Genomic DNA, 15,769 nt, shown 5'->3' with positions numbered 1-15,769 from the left:
TATTTTGGTTTGGGTTTTTTGTGTTTCCAGTGAAACCATGTGATGAATGAATCTTGAAGAACTAAAGGAAGCTGAAGGTGGCTCTGATGAGACTGATAGGAAAGGTATTGATATGTACAGGTGTAGTGAGAGATATCTATCCAGATAATTACTGCACATGTCACTATTGTACAAGTACATGCTCCTAAAATACAAACTCAGAATCTTTTGAATAGTAATGTCTGCTGACTGACACAACTGCCTTTTTCCGCTTTCTACTCTTTTGACATCAGATAGCACCCACATTACTGTCCTACTTCTTCCTGATAGCCAGCGGCACAGAGAAACAGTTTACACCATATTTTGCTTTGATGTTCTGTTAGAACAAAATTATTCACTCTGAAAGCTGGATATTTAAAATAAAGTGTTGAACAGGCCACAGTGGAAACCACTGTTATACATCCTCAGTTGTGCTGAAGATGCTTTGGGCCGCCAAGTGTTTGGAGGGGTTCTATGTTTGAAGTGTTAATAGTCTCAACATTTGTCCAAGCTACACAAGCAGGGCTCATTCTGTCTGCCTTATTAAAGGGTACCCCTCACTGCCACACCAAAGATACTTTCTGCTAGTCTTTAGGACTTCATGCAATGATGATAAATGTTCAAAGAAAGAAGTTCTGCATCCCATTTTCTCTCTTCTGTTTTGGATAGAGTTTTCTGTGCATTTCAAGCCAGAAAGAGTGGACAATCGGTTGTGGATATCCCTTTTCTCTCATGTGCACAAGAAAAATAGGAAAAAGAAGATCTCATCATACATGGCTCCAGTTTTGTGATAGATAAAGGTACGGCGCCACCTATATATGAGGATGGCATGCCACTAAAGAAGAAAAGTGTATTTTAGTGCTGGAATCAAACTGTTCAGTTTTTTTAATTGTTTAAGTAATTAATTTGACTATTATGAGCAAAATATATTTCTTCTTTTAGCATAGCACTGATTTCTGGTACAATATGGTTTCTAAATATATTACTGTAATAAAAATGCAATTTATTATGAATTACAGTAGTAATTACTACAGTTTCATTAGATCATACATTAACATTTCTGTGCTTTAATGGTGGTAGCTGCAGAACCACAGAATCACAGAACAGGTCAGGCTGGGAGGTACTGCAGTGGGTCATCAGATCCAACACCCCTGCTCCAGCAGGGCCATTCCAGGGCACATGGCACAGGATTGCATCCAGACAGATCTTGACTATCTCCACTGAGGAAGACTCCACAACATCTCCGGACAACCTGTTCCAGTGTACAGTAAGAAACCTCTTCCTCATGTTCAAGTGGAACTTCCTGCATCAGTTTCGGCCCATGGTCTCTTCTGCTATTGCTTGGCACCCTGAGAAGAGCTTGACTTGACTCCATCCTCTGACACCCTCCCTGCAGATAGTTATAGACATTGTTGGGGTCCTGTCAACGGGTCCCCTCTCAGTTTTCTCCTCTTGAGGCTGAACTGGCCCATTCCCTCACCCTTTCCTCATAAGAGAGATGCTCCAGTCAATAAACTTGTGTGGTTTTAAAACCCGGCTGCGGATCCCCAATAAACAGCTCTTGTGTTTGGTTTGCCTCTTATTCAAGGTAGATTTTAATGGCTTTTCTATTTCTTACTTCAGGAAAATGTTCATTTGAAGTTTGTATTGGAGGAGGCTCGGGAGAGACCAAATCAATGTCTATAAATGGAGGGTACAAAGCAAACAGCCAAAGTGTTTCCAGTGGTGCCCCATGACAGGACGAGAGGATGTGGGCAAAAACTGAAACACTGGAGGTTCCCTCTGAATATCAGGAAACACTTTTTTTACTGTGAGAGTAACCAGTTGAAATGTTGCCTAGTCTTCTCCCTTGGTGATGCTCAGGAGCTGTCTGGACATGGCTCGGGATGTCCTGCCCAAGGCTGATGCTATTTAAGCTGAAGGGTTGAATCAGGTGATCTCCCTTTCAAGCCCAGCCACACTACAATTCTGGAATTCTGTGATACACAGAGCACTGTTCTTAGGCTTAACTGCGACACAATCAACCTTATTCCACTATTTAATAGGACTACACCAATCATTTTACTTACAGTACCATACAGAGTCAATGTGTTTCTGAATTTGGGTTCAGAAAACCTTGGCAACTTGTATTGACTTCAGCAATTGTTGCTATACCAGACATTCACATGTATATTTTTGTACGTATTTTACAAGGTACTCTTTTGAGTTCTGCTCAGCACTGCATTGTAACTAAGAAAAATGAGGCATGCAGTTGACACAAAATAAAAATGCCAATGTGATCAAAACGTTCCTGTCGCGGTGCCTTTCCCGGAGCAGCGGCTCCTCCCACCCAGGCGAGCTCTGACACTGCGATCAGTCGGGGAACACTCCTCTGGATTTTGGGAACCAGAGGAGCAGCTAAGGGGGTTTTCCCCTTATCACCGGAGAGACCTCGCTGAAAACAGAGGGAGGAGTCAGACTCCGTTGGAGGGAAAAGTCCAAGGTGTTTATTAAAATGTCCCACACGGGGACATTTTAACAGTAGGGGGTATCTCCAGCTGAGACGGCTGGGGCGGTGAGCTCCGGGATTAAATACAGGGGAGGGACTAAGGGAGGGGACAAACCAACATCCAGTGAGGGAAAAGGTGGGAGTGGAACAGGGTTGGAGGGACATTTAAAGAAACCAATGAGAACATAAAGGGAGGAACCTCCTGGGCTCCTGCCCTATCACTCGATGCCCTTACCCGAACTCTCCAGAAGCTGGGAGGAACAATCGAGGGGCAGGGACAAACCTTGCAATATAACATCTCTTCAGGAGAACAGGGGAGTGCAGAACAAACCATTACAATGAAAATAAATAACATAAAATACAATAATAAAATAAATAATACAGAGCACAATGCAACACATTTCCTCTGTCTAGATTCTACCTGTACTTGCTGCTGTTGAATTGTTAAAACGACTAAAATAATTCTAGGACTAGCACAGTGTATCTAGTAATGTACTCTCAGAGAAAGAAAATAATTCACATAAATATGTGGACGCTGTAAACCAAAACTGTATTGTATAGTTGCTAAAGTATAAAAACTTTGTACATTCATTATTTCTTTTCGTGTGTGTGAAAAGCAATTCCACAGTGGCTTTCAGTTAGTGTAATTAATAGCTGCTTTTAGTTCAACACATTTCAGTAAAACATTTTCCTTTTTTACTTTGCAAGTATTTTTATAGATGAAGACTGCCATCTACTGATTTTTTAAATTTCAGTTTTCATTAATTGTTTTAAAACTGTCTGGTAAATACTAGTATAAGTACTGTTATTCTTCTTAAACTAATCTCATATTCAGAATCACACAAATATTTAGTACCTGCTCTAATGTTTTCTCACTTCACCTCAAATGATAAATCCTTGTGAAATTTTTTTGTTACCCAAGTTTCCCGTATGTGATACTGATTAATTAAGAAAATTAATTTTAATGTTATACTATTGAATAAAGATTGGCATAGAAGCCTTTCTAGCACTAAAATTTTGAGACCGCAAGCTCAAGAGTTCCTCAAATAATGTAAGTAATTGAGATGCACTAGATACTATTTTAAAATGCACGTAAAATGTTCCAAAGACGCATTTTATTATTTTTACTTTCTCATCAGGCAGCAACACTTGCAGGAATGGAAATGTCTTCAGAGGAGGCAAACGCATGTGAAGCTAAGAGAAAGTTGTGGAAAACAGTATGCAAAAGAAGTTTACAAATGCTCCAGGCAATGTTTGAATTGTATTTCATCTTTATGGGTCAAGGTAATTACTTCCTTGCATAAGATGTACAATACTTCAATACAAAGAATTGAACTGGTAATTAAAAAAAAAAATCTAGAAAAACTAAATGCAAGAAGCTAATGAAATAGCATTTTTTTGGAAGCAGTGGAGTCATAGATCTGAATCTGACCTACTCAATTTGCTAATTCAGTTTGTGAGAGTTAATCGTTCACTTTTGTTCAAATACATGAAAGATTTATTTTACTGGGCATGTTTATCACTTTGTATGTAACCTTACTGAGATCTCTGAGTTTCACTAAGAAAGTGGCATCCACTGTTTGCAGTTTCTTTTCTCAGTGGGAGTGGTCTAACAGGATTATTCTACCTTTATTTCACCTTTGACCTGAACAAATCAAAAGCCCATCAGGAAAAGTCTGTTATGCAAACCGAGGAAAGCTGGGGGGACATGTTAGTTTATCAATTGCCCTGTAAATTCTCTAATGGTAGCAGAGGTTGTGACAGGATGCAGCAGAAATGTCAAGAGACTCCCATGATTAGTTCTGTGTATGTTAGCAACTGTATTAGAGGTTTTTGAAATGCACTGACAATTAGTACAGAATGTTTAATCATTTTTTAGATTCAGACCAGTTTTCTCTTTTCCTTCTTTTTAAGTGTTTTGGGAGGGAGTTTCTTCTCAATTGTCAGGAATCAAATATTTCTTGCCATGAGCAAAAGGAATAGGACAACCAAATGAAATTGTTAGAATATAGTAATTTAAATTTCAAGATCTGAAGAAAGAAAATAGCGGCCTTTCTCGATTTTCATGTGATATGTAAAATGCAGAACCAATTCTGCAATTAACCATTGCATAAATAAGAACCTCTGAGGAAACTTGTAATCCCTCAGGAGTGAGTATCCCCAAAGTCTCTCATTGATTTTAACAAAAGTGCCTCACCTGCCTTTGACCTCCAAGGTCCACAGGCCACACCAGCTGATTTAACTTCTGTCAGATACAAAGGATCCCAATCGCTCAAAGATTAATGGGCTGGAGGGAAACGAGAAATACCCTGTTGCTTGTGGTGTTTTCTGTGTCTGTGTTTTCTTCATTGGTAGGTTGGTTTTTGGGGTTTATATAGTGATTATATTTTAAATAGTAACTATGAAAATAATTAACATGGTAAGGCATGGTAAAAATATACAAAGGTTTCCCTGATGTTACTTAAGGAATGGAGAGGTATGTAAATGTTAAAACTGAAATCTAGCTTAAATAAATGGAAGTAAAATATACGTTACAGATTTAAATATCTCATTTTGACTCCACAATGGACAAAATCAGTTTTAAAAACTTAGTGAGGAATGAAACTAAGGCACAGTGCTTGAAGTGTCTGGTAGTTTTACTAATATATTTTGTAGATTGTGCCTGCTATGTATTTTTACTTCAAGAGCTCTTTAAATCACAATGATCTTGGAAGATGCTAAAAATTTGTTCTGCAATTCTTAAATTAAAGTAGAAGCAGATTATAGGAAAAGGTACATATATTCTTCAAATGCTTTAATAACTTCAGTTATTTTACAAATCATTTACATCAGAAGTGTCATTATATTTCCTTACTCTTTTCTGGTATCCCAATGTGTTTACTGGTTAATGAACACCTCAACCTGCTGACCTGAAAGCTTCCAGAAGGCAAGTTTCTCCAAGCCATTGTAAACTGTTGCATTCAAGATTACCAGGGCAGGTGTTTACCGACAACACTTGCATATAAACTGATGAAATACAAGGCAGGTTCATTGGACTAGCTAAACATGGGGGAATAGATCTGAAAGCAGAAGGTACTAGAAATATTTCTAAGTAATTCACATTATGGAAAATTTTTTTGTTGTTTGCAATAATTAGATCTAAATGCCACTTCTTAAAAAAAAGGTATTTGAAAAGGTATTTGATTATTTTTGAAGTGAAAAAAAGATCTGAAAAAAGCAAAGAAATTGTACAGAATTTCTGTAATTCTGTGGTAAGAATATTGCCTAAGCATGGATATTTTGCAATTTCACGGTTAGATATCTTACTGAGATAAAGCTGGGTTGGCTCTAATTTTTGTTCTTGATACATAACTTGATCTTCATTAAAAGTCAGTTCCTTTTTCTCTTGTGAGAGTTTATTGCAATATCAGAATAAATTGTTACCTGTTATTACAGTAGAAATTGGACAATACAAAAGCCAGCAATGTGATAAAAATGTATTGCTTGAAAAAATTTTAATTAAGATCATGTGTTCTGACATAAGTTAGTTCAAATATGGTTTTCTACCCCTTTGGTAAGCTTATTGGTAGATACCTACTAGCAGATATCACTGCTGGAAGGTTTTATTTTGCAGATTCAAAGAGATAACTAGTAGATGCATTTCAGAGACAGTGGCTTATCTGCCACTTCAAACTAGAACGTTAGCTAGTAGTTTTAAATGTAAGTAGGTCATCAGGGACTTTAGATATGACTGCACAGCCCCTTCAAGTATCAAAGCTGGCTGCTATAAAAGTAGCATTGCTTTCTCTCAGCAGCGAGCCTCCCTCCCACTACTGTGGCTGCTGTGTGACACTGGACGCAGATGTGACAGGACAAGAGCCAAACCTCCTCTTTGGTGACCCTGTCTTTGTCCAAGCAAAGGGACCACAGGGTTTTAATTAAAGCCATCAGATGTGACAAATCAGCAGCAAAATCCAAGGTAATCTGCAGGTTATAAAACCAGATGTTTCTGGTGCTGAGTCAGTTACACTGTTTGGAAGAAAAGGATCCAGGAACATTAGCCAACCTTGCTTTACAAGGATTATGTGGACTATGACAGGCATTCAAGTCAACATCCACTCATTTTAATATTCTGAAGTGATGTGAAATTTACTTTCAAGGCCAGTTTCCTCAAACAGATCCTCTTTTGAACAGGCCAGCATGGATCAAAAAGGAACATACTAAGCAGATGGTCCTTCTGTGGCTCTGAAGTACATCATGCGGGATGGCAATGGCATTTCCCTAGGAAATATGGCTATAGTTAGGAGAAGTACACTGGAAATTTCTGCATTTACAGCCCAATGCAGTCCCATCATTCACCAATTCACAAAAGATCTGCTGCTCCTAATCTGGCATGGTTTAAAAGTTATGTTAGCTCTCACATAGCCCATGTGAGTGAATCAGAACTATTATTAAACAGCAAAGTCACACTGATGACAAGAGCAGAGCCATGGTATTTCTAGGAGAATAGTTCTATAAAACCACACCATCTCTGAATTGTTTCCTTGGGATCCTGCAAAATCCTGCTAAAAACAAAAGTAGCATTAAAAAAAATGTGGCGGTGCGAGAATTGTTTTATTAGGTTTTTATAAGAAGTTTTATATTATGGTTCAGTTCACTGTATCCCCAGTTTTGTACCAGTCCATCCCTTTTTGAGCTTTCTGTATAACAAGGTGTTTTGTGTCAGTCCTCCCACCCCTCACCTGACCTGGACCATCCCCTCTGCCCCCACCCCCAGCCTCTGGGGCAGCCTGTCTATCACTTCGGGACCCCTCCCAAGATTGGGAAATCTGAGATGGAGAGCATCAAGTGATAGGTTGCCTTGGGGCGGATTCCTTTGCCCTTGATGTCAATGGTCCGAGGCTTGGGGGTGGGCACACCTTGTTACCCCCTGAATCCCCTGATTTGTTGTCTTGTTGTAACCGCCACCCCCTTGAACCCCTCTCCCAGATATAAGGTGGAGGAGGGAGATTCAAACCCTCTCTGCTCTGCTCTCTCTGCTCTCTGCTCTGGCCTCTCGGGCCTGAGGTTTGGACCAGCTGTGGGACTCCCACAGCTCGGCCTGAATAAACATCTTTTAACCTGCAAAGCTGAGAGCCAGCCTTTTCTTCTGCTGCCGCTGCTGTCATGACACTATTTAGTCCAGCTGCTGCTGAGAAGCCGAGCCAGCAGGTAAAGATAACCTGCGTGCCCAACCGAACTGGGAACATCTTGTAGCCGTGCAGAACTGAGCTAGCCGGAGGCTGGCGCCCGCCCGGTGTGGAGACAGAACCAGCTACAAAAACATGACCTTGCTTTGGCAGAAAATGCAAATGTGCCTCATCTCCACAGCTGTGTTACTTGTTTTGATCTTGGAAAAAATAATTTCTTATGGCAACACTGCAGTAAGTAGGTGTTATGCTCCCATTGATGTGTGATGCATTAAGGAAGGTGTGAAGAGACAGTGCAGCGTCCCTACCTTTTCTGAAAAGTTATCACTGGTTACTAAAGATCTACAGGCAGATTCTATAGATAGAGCCTGATGTTATCTGTAGCCTCCTGGTTTCTTTGCCATATTCTAGTTCTGATAATTACACATTTTTGTTGAAAATATTCCTGCAGTTTTTCTTGGATGTTCCATTCCTGCTGTACCCTATTATCTCTACTATATTTCATCATCAAAGTGTTATCCTTTGTGCAAATGATAATATTATTAATTTTCCTTATGTCTCATTTTCCTCAAGTGAAAGCTAGAATCAAGAGTATTATGAATCAGTAAGAAAAAGAAGTGTTTTTACTAATGCTTTTCAGAATTCTTCCAGTGGAAAAGCTCATGGTTAGCTCTTTGGGAGCATTGCCATTAAAGAAGCTCCTGCCCCTATGGTATCTTTGCATACGACTTTGGTCACAAGTGTGACTCAAATGGGGAAACTGAACTACGTGAAAAGTAACCCAGAAAGGAAATCCATGACAATTTGCAGCCGAGTTGTTTATTTTGTTGTAGACACAAAAAAGAATTAAACTTCTGTAGATACTTTTAGATACATCATTATTCAGGTATCAATTGATCTCAGTTAAAATCCTTTTAACTGAGAGAAAAGATTGGAATTGCTTACGCAAGATTACTCCCAAGCGTTTTATTTTACAGAAAATGGTTTGCCGCAATGTTCTGCTGCACACCTAACAGGTTTACATCTAAATAGTTACCACATATTTATTGAATGGTATTCAAAACCTCGTACACACAAGAGGGTTGAGGCAAACACATCTGGTCTGTACCGTTCTGGGAATTTCACCGGTTTATGAAAGGAAAGAAGAAAGACCTCCGCTGGGACGGGTTGGTTGAAGCCCTGAATACTTCGGAACGCATTTCCCAGCGAAGACCCGGCATGTCGCTTGTTCCGCTTTGGAAGGCGCGCGTGCCCGCGTTCCGTGCCGGTTCACCGCGCCGGTGGGGAAGCGCCTCCGTCCCGCGGAGCCCGTTCCGCGGGCTCGGCTGGAGGCTCTGCGCCCGCAGCCCTGCGGCCCCCGCGGCTCCGCGCCGCCGCCGCCATTTCCCGCGGCCGCGGGGTGAGCCGAGGCGAGGCGAGCCGAGGTCAGGGAGCCGCGCGCCCACCGCGCCTGCGCAGCGCGCGCCCCCCTCACCCGGCCGTGTGCGCAGGCGTGGCGAGGCGCGCGCGCAGCGCGGGTTTCACCTCCCCGGTGCGCCGTTCCTGCGCACGCGCGGCGGCGGCGGCGGCGGCGGCCCCGGGGTGCCGCGGGTTGCAGTGCGCGCCGGCGCACGCGCGGTGGCGCGAGGCGCCGCGGCGGCCGGCGGCGGTGGGGGGCTCGGCGGCGCAGGCGCGGTGGCGTCGGGGGGACTCCCGGGCCCGGGTGCTGCTCTGCCGCCGCCGGAGGAGCAGGAGGAGGAGGAGGAGGTTCAGCCGGGCACTGCCGGCGGGCGGCGGGCGCGGGACTGCGCGCGGGGAGCGACGCTCGCCGGAGCAACGCGGGCGGGCGGCGGCAGCGCGGGGCCAGGTGAGCAGCGAGCCCGGCCGTGCGGGCGGACCCGCCGGGCCCCGCCGTGCGGTGGCGAGGGGAAGGCGAGGGCACCGCGCGGAGGGGAACGGTGGAAGTTTGACAGCGCCGGCGTGTCTCCCGCCGCGAACCGAGGGGCGGGAGTGCAGCGGCTGCCCTTGGGCGGGCACGGCCGCGGCCGGGGGCGGGGGGCGCTCGCGGGGCACCCGCTAGGCCCGGTGACCCACTTTGCTCCTGTCACAACTCCCGGGCGCGTCGGGAGCGCTGCCCGCCTGGCCCCGCGCCCGCGAACCGGGCAGGGCGGGCGCGGGACTCCCCGGCATCCCCCGGGCCGGGCCGCGCCGGATCGAGCAGAGCCGCGGGCGGCACCTCGTCCCGCGGCCCCTCCGCCGCCGCTCCGCGGGGCAGCTCGTCCCGCGGGCGCCGGGGGAACGCGCCCGGCCCCGCCGCCGCACGCACGGGGGAGGTTTCCGCGGCGGCCCTGCGGAGCGCGGGTGTTTATACGGCCAGTGGGCGGCGGTCGGTGCCCGCACGGCCCCGGGCCCTCCCCGCGTCGGGACAGCTCTGCGGGGCCTCGGGCTCCGGGCGGTGGCGAGAGCGTGCCCCGCGCTCTCCCTGCGGCAGGTGGGCTGGAGCTGCGGGGTTGCGTATGCACTTAATAGGCTTCCCCACACCCCCCCGCCTTTTTTTTTTTTTTTTTTTTTTTTTTTTTTTTTTTTAAACTTTGGTTCCGATAACTTTATTGCGATAACTGCAGCGTGTTCACGGTCGTAAAAGCTGAGCGTTTCTCATTAGCCCCCGGTCATTTTTCGAGTTACTGCGGCCTTAAAGTCAGTGTGGTAAATACTCTGTGCATGCAGGTATGAAATGCGACCAGCGAGGGACTGGAAATCCATGCTACTTCAGTTTTGTGTTTGGGTTAAGGTGGATCAGGATTTCTGGTTGGTTTCACTTTCCAATTCCAGCTACTTTAGGCCTCGATATGAGTTGGAAATATGTTATTTTTTTTCCATGAGGAGGAGTGCTTTGAACTAATCAAACATATTTGCAGTGAGACTTTTGTAAGGCCGTTGTTTTCATTTGCTGGTAAGAGTTAACCTACCAAGAGCTACAGGGAAAGTCAGGTATGGTTTTGGCTGGAATATGAAATTGCATGTAGAGGCTGAGTGGCTGATCATAGAACCTGATCCTCTAAGTCCTTAAAGTAGATATTTTTTCGTAAGTGACTCCCTAAATGACTGATTGACATACAGTGCTTTTGGTGGCAGTATTGACTTGACCTGGCCTGCCTTTTCCTTGCTCCAGCTGGACCAGCACAACAGTTCGTGGAATTGTGTCCCGTAACTAGCTTGAGGAAATGATCCAGGTTAAAATTAACTGCCTTGGTTTTGTGTTTTTGTTTTTTCTTTTTAATGTGGTTATATTTAACCTGTATAATTTCTCTGGCTAACAGGTGTGTCAGGAGGCAAGAGGATTGTTTAAGCAAATACCCTAGTGAAAGAAGTACTTGAGAAATACACCTCGACTGTGGTAGTCCTGGCAAAGTTCAGTATGAACAGTTGCAGTTGTTTCACAATATTCAGTTTTACAGAAATAATACTGACTTTGTTTATAAATGTCTGTGGGGTTTGGGCCTGTTATTTAAAATTGGACAGCATTTGATTGTTGTAATAGAGGGATTCTACTTGAAAGTAAATCTGCTTTTTAATTTTTTTTTAATTTTCTGGTTAATTTTCAATATGTATCCACTTAAGATACTTCCTCAAACTCGTTACAGACACTATTTTCAGATTACCAGGCATAATGTATTTGGTTTAGGTTCTTTTTGTAGAATATGGCAACTTTGTCTGAGAATTTTGTTGGTAAGGCAAGGGTTACTGTTTCTTAACAAGCAATTCAAACAGGGAAAAAACCTCTAAACTTCCGGGTTGATATTTAATAGTTTAAGGTGCCATTCAGCCATGTCTTGTTTTTTATTTCTTCCGCTTCATGTTCTTAACATGGAAAAGTTTAACACATTTAGGCAAAACAAAAGAATGTGAGGAAAGCAGCCTGTTTTCATTACTAATGCTCTTCTAAGGACCCCAAAACCTCTGCTCTAGGTAACTTTACTTTCTTTGTACTGAGTAATTTAAAAACTGAGTGGTGATTACCTTAAATGTAATTTGTAGTGTTGGCTAATTGCTCCTTAGTATAGAATTCAACAGAAGTCGTGAATCTTTGTGGTTGGATTGGTCTTGCAAAAGAAATTGCTGCCTTTAAGAGCTTTGAGCTTTTGCCTCTTTTTTTTCCCTCTCTTTTAAATGTCTTCAAAAAGTCGAAGATGTAAAATAGTAGTAGAGGTATTGCTCCCCACCTTCTCCACGTGTTCTTTATAGCAACTTGGAAAGTTGTGAATTTTTTATTAAAACTAATACACTTGTGCTTAAAATAGTTGTGAATCAAAAGCTCAGTTTTCTTCAATAGGTGATTTCCTCATATGAAAGCAGCTTCTTTTTTATCTATGCTTTCCTTCAGGAGATATATGTAATTTATTGTCAGTGCCTCATGGTTTCAGCTTAGTTTTATACATGAAGACTATGGATAGCTCTCCTCTTAGAATAGAAAACTAATATCCTGATATAGTTTTAAATACAAAGTATAATTGAGAAGAAGTGGAATTACAGCTGAAAGGTGCCTTTTTATCACATTGTAATGAGTTAGTTTTTCTTGAGGCAAAGACTTTGGTAGATCTCTGAAGTAAATAAAAATTCCTTTTCATGTTTCAGCCCTTTTAAAGTACTAGCTTCCCTATGAACACTGCAGACTGTGAAGGCCAGATGAGAAAGTAGATGTAGGATTGTGACGATTTGTGATATTAGTAGGTAGTGGCATAGCAAAGTCATTAGTGATTGTTCCTGCCATTCTTACTTTCTGTTTATTTACTTGGCAGATTATTTTTAACCTTTCAGTGTTAATGAACTGGTTCACCACTGGTGGGGTGGCACAAGACCAGGAGAGTCACCAGGCTGTTGGGAGAACGGTAGCTGTTTTACAGTAGCTTTATCTCTAGAGGAGAAAAAAAGTATGAGACTACAGATAGTGACCAAACCATTCAACTGTTTCTCTCATCTTAAGCTAATACTGAATTATTGTTAGTAGCATTGGTATTATTATTTTGGATTTAGTGGTCTTTCAGGATAAGAAGACGTGTTGGAAGCACACCTTCAGTCCCTTTGCAGAATCTGAAATGAAATCTCTCAGTGTCTCTCTGAAAGTGGCGCAAGCAAATTTGGCTGTATCCGTTAAGAAGGTCCCTCATTCACTGCTGTGGGTGGCCCACCTGGGGAGAGGGACTTAATAGTATAATTGGTTATTTTGTTAACTAAGTGGGAGTCTGTCATAATTTGAAACTCTGACAGACATTACACTCTTTATTTGTTGTAGGACTGAAAAGATGTGAAATGCAAAATCATGGAAGAGAAAGGAGACTCAGGGTTAATGCAGCTGCCCTGAAGGATTGAATTCTTTATCCCTAATGCTGCCACAAAATTCCTTTGTCATGTAAAAGCCACTTTAATTTTGGCATACCTCACCCCTAAGTGTTTAAATTTATAGTCCGGGTGTTCTCTTACCATACTTTTTGTGTGTATTATAAATTCTTTATTAAAGCCACTTTTAAAATATATAATCATATAAATAAAATGTTCGTGGTTGTCATATATCTAGTATTATGTGGAAATAACAAGGCTTCACAGATTCTTTCAACAGTTTAGAGTTGTGCACTTTGGACTCTTTCCAAGTGTTACATTTTGTCATTAAAATAGTGAATAAGTTTCCTTGTTCTATACTGATGTTCTGAGTATATTACGAAATAGTAATTAGTAGTATAAATAATTTATTAAGTCTAGATCCTTAAAAATTAGTTATATATATGAGATTCAAGACTGATAATGACTTACATTTAGAGTGTGATGCTTTTGAAGCTTAGTAGATACTATGGGCATTCCTCATATTCATGATAAAAATGTAGCCAAATTGGGCATAAAGGTGGCTACTTCAGTGCTTTGTTCTTAAAACTGTGTTTTTGATAATCTCAAAGTATGTGAGAAGGCTTCAGCTTTGAAGCTAATGTCATTTTATTGATAATGACAGCCTGGTAGCGCAAGATAAATGGCGTTAGACTATTATCCTTTTGTTAAAACAGAAGAAAACACTTATTGGAGCAAGACAGATCCAATTAAAGTGGATTTTTAAAATTAATATATGTAACATCATTCTTCTATAGAGGTCCTTCTAGAGTTCCACTGAAAAGGATGTTTGCAGGTACCTCTGAGATGTATGGTATTTGATGTATGTTATTTTGGTATATGGCCAGATCCATGAAACAGTATGGAGGAGTCAAAATTGATTTAGACGCATTCTGCCTGTCCAGCCCCAAATAAAATTTGTATCCTTGTTAGAGGTTTCTAGGTTTTCACTAGTGAAGTTTTCCAAAGGTGAACACTGGAATTTTGTTCTCATTCACATCTTCCAGAATCTTATCGCATCTGAGCATCTTGGCATCTAAATCTGTTTACTATTCATAAATTAGGCAATCTGTAAATTAGGCCTTCACTTGTTCCAAGGCATGTTCAAACCACACCTCAGGCACACCTATGGAATTGGACTTGGACCAAAACCTTGTGGTGACTCTCCCTTTTGTTCAGAAGCACAAAGGAGTAAGGAGGAAGAGGTTTTGTTCATGTCTCCTTTAAAAAAAAAGAAATGCCCAAAATAAACAACAAACCAACAAAACTCCAAAGCCTAGAACCTCACTTTTCCTTGCAGACAAGATGATTAAAGTCTAATTGGTCTAAAGAGATATACTGGGCCAGTTGTTTTCTTGGAGGAAAAGGAGATAATAGATATACACCTATATTCTGGCCTGTGTTCCATTTAAAATTTTGAATGCCATTATGAACTGGAACCCATGGCTTATGTCTCTTGTTTGCTGCCCTTCTGCCTAGAGAGGCATGCATACCTCTGGCGCTCCTCTGTCCAGTAAAGCTTGACTTTTTATTTTTGCTTCCATATTCTGAAAATTGCCGCTGAAATGAAAAGTTAGGAGTTGATGCATCTTCCCATTGCAATGCATAGCCTGCTGAGAGATTATGGTTTGAGCCCTGTTTGGCAGACCAGAGAATGGCTTTCCACTTTCTGTGTTCCAGGTTACTGTACTGTAACCCTGTGCTGCTGGACAAAATAAGAACACGTCATTTTATCCCTTCTGGCATGTTAAAATAGTATATTATTCCTGCTTTGATGGGAGAAGCTTAGCTACATGTATGACAGTGACAGGGGCCAGGATTGTGAGTAGTAACCTTACCTATGTCCTAGGCCTTCAGAAAATGTGAAGGCAAAATACTGTGTTCACTGTTTACTTATGTAGTTTTCATCTCTAGTCACTTTTGAAAAGGTCTTGCTGAATTATGCAACTCTCCCTGGCTTTGGTACTTAAGAATTGTAGATCCTTTTGTATGCAGTCCCCTTTTTTTTGGCCCTGTTTTAGTGAAGACTGTGCTGCTTTGGGGTTGTGCTGCCTATTACAGCCACAGCAGGCCACAGAACTTATTAACCGTGTTTGCATAGTAGTGGTCTTGCTGTGGGACACTTAGAAAAGGAGGAGTGCCTGGGAATGGGCTGATCATCCAGCATGCTGTCAGAATTTTGTGTGCTTTATAGCAGGGAGTAGTTTTGCTGGTGACCTCACCTACAACAGTTTTTAGCTTGCAGCACCACAAGTTTGTGACTGTATCTCCATTGCTTGCAGAAGAATGATCCCAGATCCCATAAGCATGCCATTAATTGCTAAACTGTTAGATCTCCAGAAGTTTCAGCATTTTCTTCATTTGGGGGCAAGTATTTGTGAACATGGAGGAGCCGGCTGGCCTGTTAGAAGTGGCTCTTGTGGGAGGTTAATGTGTGAGTTTCCTAATGTACATTAGGAACTGAGGAAATATATATTTTTACATCTTAAGTGATGATCTTAATGAGAGTAAAAGATACTAAGCTGCTTAATGAAAGAAGATACTTCAAAATACATTAATACAGCTAATTTAATATTTCAGATTCTGAGAATCCTGTTGCTGTTATAAATAAAACATAAGTCTCCATTTATATGCTTGAGTAAAAATTTTAATGAAGTAGTTAATAATGGTTTCTGGCATTTAAGGGCATTTGAAGTGTCTGGTGGTTATTTCATTGCATGTTAAATGCAATGTCAGTGAC

General features: G+C 42.1%; 1 protein-coding gene across 7 annotated transcripts in view; it reads left to right on the top strand.

The window, feature by feature from the left end:
- Window positions 1–9,451: 9,451 nt before the first annotated feature.
- The window catches only part of CLOCK (clock circadian regulator), a 66,691-nt gene continuing 60,373 nt past the window's right edge, over window positions 9,452–15,769 (top strand). For 2 of the 7 annotated variants that reach the window (XM_040063987.2, XM_040063981.2), the window contains exon 1: window positions 9,452–9,520. The gene's annotated coding sequence lies outside the window, so the exon portion shown is untranslated. Of the gene's footprint in view, window positions 9,521–10,126; window positions 10,145–10,266; window positions 10,381–15,769 lie in introns of those variants that run through there. The other 5 variants (XM_058420546.1, XM_040063986.2, XM_040063985.2 and 2 more) reach the window with 5 other exon arrangements.

Source organism: Hirundo rustica, chromosome 5 (genome assembly GCF_015227805.2).
Source record: "Hirundo rustica isolate bHirRus1 chromosome 5, bHirRus1.pri.v3, whole genome shotgun sequence".
In the NCBI taxonomy this organism is placed as follows: domain Eukaryota; kingdom Metazoa; phylum Chordata; class Aves; order Passeriformes; family Hirundinidae; genus Hirundo; species Hirundo rustica.
Note: the sequence above shows the minus strand (reverse complement) of the source record. Positions and strands in the feature narration are given on the sequence as shown.